We start from the raw sequence: 5,856 nt of genomic DNA, 5'->3' as shown, positions 1-5,856 counted from the left end.
AAAAAAAAAAAAAATAGCCTTTAATCAGATTGCCTGCAGAAAAAAAAAAATAGCCTTTAATCAGATTGCCTGCAGTGTTTCATGGTCACTTTAAAGCCATGACTTTGCATGATTGCTAGGTAAGTTCACTCAAGAAATAGGAAATTCAAATTCTTTATGTTTCAAGTATTTTGAACAAGTGGTAAAATGAAATTGATTTTATCATGTTTAAATGAAAGTAACAGCAGATATTCAATGAGTGACTTATTTTGTGGATATTTTGTCCTTTGGATATGATGTATAGAGTCACAATATATTTTCATCTTTTTTGAGAAATTAGTGATTTAGATATCTTACATAGTTACTGAGCACCTGGTACAGTAAAGCTCTCCCTTAAGAATGATTTGTGTGATGTAGTTAGGTGGACCATCCAGCAGAGGGCAGTAGAGCCAGGGCCATAGTAAAAGTTACAGTAAAGTTGCTTTTAGCAACTTGAGTCTTAGATTTAATTTTGCATAGAATCAAAAGTTCAGTTTAGTAGCCATTTTCTTTAAAGTCAGGCTGTAGTGGTCCCTAAATGAAAATTAGGCCCTGATTTTGTGTAAGATGATGTCCAGTCTTTGACACCTTAAAATATTAAAAGATGATGATGAGGAAGGAGTTTTAAAATGCAATTTGTAGTTTTAACAAGTGATGTAGAATAAATAAAAGGAAGTACTTTTAAAAGTAAGTATAAAATTATTTTCCAGTTAATTCTATGGGACAAAATGATTGCTTTAATACAGGTCTTTTAACAGCATTTCCTAACCTGCTCTGTGAAAAGAAATAAAAGTAGTGCTCTTTTCTGTAACATTTTATTTTTTTAAGAGATGGTGGGGGGGAGTCTCATTATGTTGCTGGCCTTGAACTCCTGGGTTCAAAGGATCCTCCCTGCCTCAGCCTCCCAAGTAGCTGCAATTCCCACACTCAGCTCTCCAAGACTGTATTTGAATGTGAGAGATACAGCAGATGCACTTATTGATGGTCGTGCTGCAGTGAGCTGCCCTCCTAAGACGGCTCAGCACAACTGCGATGGGTAGGGAGGCATGTGAGACAGCACTGCAGACATGAATGGAGATGCTGGTGCATCACTATTTATGGCAGCACACACTCACTTTCCACCCCATCTTTGCATTACTCTGCCATCTGTACAGCGATGGCAGTCTGTGAGCCCAACGTGTACTTATTTTATAACTTCAGCACATTTATTTCGGCATACTCTTTAAAAATATTTAAACCCTCCTGCTTACTACTATTTTTTTAAAAAAAAAACTATGCAGATGACTCTGCTTTTGCATGTTGCAGCAGTTTGGCTGATTTTTTTTTCCCTCTCTATTCAAAGCACACATTTTATTTTAAGAGGTAAGTTGTGCTTTAGAGCTTTAGAGCAGTGCTTCTCAACTTCAATGCAATATGAATCACTTGGAGATGTTGTAGAATTTCCAATTTGACTTGAATAGTTTTGAGTGGCCCCTGGGATCTGTTGTTTTTAACAGGCTTCAGGTGATGCAGCACCATCTGTCCATGGGCCACACTTTGAGGAGCAGTGCTTTCTGCTGTCTCAAAACTTTGAAGGCAGTTTAAGAGTCCTACAAAATATCCTGTGGTCACTGCTAGAAACATAGACTGGACAACTATGGCGAATTATAGCCTCAGTCTTCTTTTATTGAGTCTTGGATGTGAGCAAAGTGAATGTATAAGATAAAAATAGTAAAATATATAACTTGTAAAAGCCCAAAGAAAATACCTTTATTTTCCAGACAATTGTAACAATATTCAATAATGTGGTATGAAAAGAGTGGTTTACAATTAATGAAACTTTTCTGTTTGTTATACTTGGATATGAGAAAAGCTATTAACTAGTTTATGTTGACAATTTAATTTTTGTTTCTCGTAAATCAAATGAATTCTGCAACTTTTTGTACGAACATGCATTTATTTTATAGTTTTGTGGAAAGTAAAGAGGCAAAACACATTTAATCAAAACCATCAAACACATTTGAACGAAGACTTATCTATTATGTATAAAGGAAAATATCCAAGACAATTTCTTTAAAATATACACAATTCTAACATAGTTATGCAATATATACATTCATATTTTGACAATCTGCCAAAATAAACAGGTACATATGAAACTATATTTACATAATGACTACAGTTTCGGTCTTTAGAGTTCAAAGAAATAGTTAATATTTTCACTTATTTCACACTTTTCCCCCATGTTTCTCATTCACCTCTAGATTTTAAATTAACCTTTCAAATTGGTTAAAATGGGTATGCGTACACAAAAGGGCATAGTCCTACAAAGTTGTTTATATAATTGTTTTATGTGTGGAAATTGAAATATGAAAGATGGATCAGGGATCTCAGTTTAAGGGATCCTGCATTCTGTATGATGATGTCTTAATTTTTGAGATTTTCATATATTGGGTTATAGCTATATATCAGGACAGGTAAATACATTATAAAATTATACACTTTATAACAATTTTTAGTATAATCACTTGTGTGACTATAATAAATTGGCTTTAGTTTTCTTTACTCCTCACAGTTTTGATAACTATTTTACAAAAATAACATTGCTAGCTAGAAAAATTTCTGTCCAGTTAGGAGTTCTTATTTTGCTGCTGAAATGAGTGATGCACAATTTTAAATCTCTGTAGTTTCTTCATAAGTTATTTTACTATCTTACTATTTTATAAGCCTTGTGTGGCAGTCAAGTTTTTACCACAGTCTATAGACCTTGTCTGTATACCATTTATGAAATGGAAATTTGAATTTGACATCTTTTATGCCCTCTACTGACTTTTAAAGCAAAAATATTGTTGAATAGGAACACATAGCTTTTATTTAAAAAATGTTTTTCCCCTGAATTTCTTGTATGAATACTCACTTTGCTTAAAAGTGCTTGAGAAATACTGCCCCCCAGGAGGCATTTGACAATGTCTGGAGACATTTTTTGATTGTCCTGACTGCAGGGGGAGGATGCTCTGGCATCAAGTAGCTAGAGGCCAGGGATGCTGCTAAACATCATACCTTATAGGACAGGGCTGCTGTCCTACAAGGTACAGGACATTCCCTGCAAGGAAGAATCACCTGGCCCCAAATGACAGTAGTGCCCAGGTTGAGAGACCCTGCCCTGGTGTGATAAATGGTGCACAGACAAGTGGCTAATGGTTTATAGTAATTCAACTACTCCCTGTAAACAGTGTAAACTAGGTTGATTACCTAAGGCGAGGCTAACCAAAGCTTTCAAGTTCTGTATATGTATGTTTAGTACTTACTTAAGGAAGTACTCACCTAAAGAAGGTGAGACAGAGTAAAATAAAAGGAAGGATGTGCTATAATTCTTTGTATAGCACATTGAAAAGCTAATATTTATATATACAGTACTAACTTTTTTTTTTTGAAACGGAGTCTTGCCCTGTTGCCCAGACAGCAGTGCAGTGGCACGATCTTGGCTCACTGCAGCCTCCGCATCCCAGGTTCAAGTGATTCTCCTGCGTCAGCTTCCCAAGTAGCTGGGATTACAGGCACCTGCCACTACGCCCAGCTAATTTTTGTATTATTAGTAGAGATGGGATTTCACCATATTGGCCAGGCTGGTCTCAAACTCCTGACCTCATGATCCATTGGCCTCAGCCTCCCAAAGTGTAGGGATTACAGGTGTGAGCCACTGTTCCCAGCCACACTGTTTTTTTAAATAGTCATTTTTTTGAGACAGGGTCTTGCTATGTTGCTTGGCTGGACTTGAACTCCTGGACTTAAGCGATCCTCCTGTCTCAGTCTCCCAAGTAGCTGGAGCTGCAGGCACACACCAGCATCACTAGCTGTTAAATATTCTTTATCAAGCTAATGACTAGTTTCTCTAGTCTTTTTTTTTTTTTTTAATGAAATTTTCGTTGGAACAAAACAGCGAATTCTCACAGCTGTTAAAAGAATTGGACTCTGGCATACCTAACTAGAGAATACCATGCTATTTTTTCTATAAACCCCTGGCATTTTATGCCTTTTTTTTTTTCTTGTTTGTTTTGTGTTGTCAATTACAAAGTAATTCTTCAAACAGTACAGATGATAGCCCTGGACTGCCAACATACGGGCTGGGCCAGGGCAGTCAAGGTCGTCCATATGCACATGGGCAGATAACCTGTTTTCCTCTGACATTTTTTTCCAAGTCAAATTCTTGGAAGATTGTCTATTTGTATTATAGAAATCCAGACCATAGACTTTTAAAACTAAAAGCATCACTGCTGAACTCCAGCTCAGTCTTCCCATTTTATAATGAGGACTCTGAAGTTTATAGAGGTCAAGGACTTGTCCAAAGCTTTAGATATGTAGTGTCTGTGCCCTTTTCCTCTAAGTTCCTCCTAGAGAATGTGGGGGCTCAGGAACAGAGAAAATAAGGTGCAAAAAGTAGAAATGGGTGGTGTTTCTCAAAGTGTGGTCCATCTGCATCCTAGTGACTGGGGTGCCTGTTAAAATGCATATTGCTGGGCCTTATCCCAGTCTGACCAGATCATCTCAGGATCTACCTTTTGAACAAACTTGCCTAGGTCAAATTCTTTCTTATGGAAGTTTAAGTTCTTCAGAAACAAGACAGCCACAGAGGGTGCACCTGCCAATTTGGTGGCTTCCAATGCCTCATCTGTAACTTCTCATAAAATCCTGAGATGTTTTACTTTACATTGTTTACATCCCCTCACGTTCCAACATTTAGAAATTCACTCGAGCTTATTTTTCTTACTTGTTTAGCACTAAATGAAAATAGCTTCCTGAAGGTAAGGAGGTTATATGCAGTAATTCATGCAAGTGTGTAAATTAAACAGATGACTTTTCCCAATATCTAATGCACAGCAGCCGTCCTGAAGGAGTGGGAACTTTGGATGAGGGGTAAAGGAGGGGATAACTTTGGACCACTGGAGAGAAAGTCAGGCTGTAGAAGGCTTCTATAATAATGGGACCACCAGGAGGTGGGAGAGTGGTTCAGTAAGGGAGGAGGAAGGTTGCCAAAGAAATACTCATCTTTCAGAAATTCACTAGGTTACTGCCAGTCACCCAAAGAAGTCCTAAAAGATAATTGTTGTGCCTCCTAAAAGAGAAAGGAAATGTCCTTTTCCTTCCTCTGGCACAGGATGGGCCTCTAGCAGATGGGATTTTACATAAATGTTATATTCTGAGTTTTAAACAAAATTTTGTGCCTCGGTCTCTATATCGCCCCCTCTCCTAACTTAAAGGGACATATAGGAGGTATACTCTAAGCTCAGTTATTCAAGCATGTTTTGATCATTAGAGCAAGATGGAGTGTGGAAGGGGCAGCCGTGCTCTAAAAGGAACCAACAACAAATTTTACTTAGTTTATAAATAAAATTATCACTTAGAAGTATCATCTGTGGCAACTTTGGATGAGCAGCATAAATTGAAAAACAACCTGTGTTTTTGTTAACATCGATAGTCATTAAAATATACACAAGTGGAAGTACTTACATATCAGGCACTTCCGCTTTTGTTGTTGCTGTTTAAAGACAAGTATTTTAAAGAAAACAGTTTTCCCCCTTAAAATCTGAGAGTATCATATTTTTCTTTAAAAGTTGTCATGCTTGGAAGCATTTCATGTTTCTGACAAAATGCACATTAGAATGTAAACTCTGGGCCAGCCAGTGTAAAGATTACTTTTTTTCCCCATCATATAAAATAAGTCTTTTACCCATTATATCCCTACCCGCCCCCCACACCTCCCCAACCCCCCACAATATCTTCATGCCAAACTGACCTGCAGTTTTCTCTTAAAATACCAGGTTAGTTTACCTATGACATGATTAAAAAAAAAAAAAAAAA

This window comes from Rhinopithecus bieti, unplaced genomic scaffold, assembly GCF_001698545.2.
Source record: "Rhinopithecus bieti isolate Rb0 unplaced genomic scaffold, ASM169854v2 scaffold_65209, whole genome shotgun sequence".
NCBI classification, from domain to species: domain Eukaryota; kingdom Metazoa; phylum Chordata; class Mammalia; order Primates; family Cercopithecidae; genus Rhinopithecus; species Rhinopithecus bieti.
The sequence above is the reverse complement of the archived record's forward strand: the minus strand, read 5'-3'. Positions refer to the sequence as shown.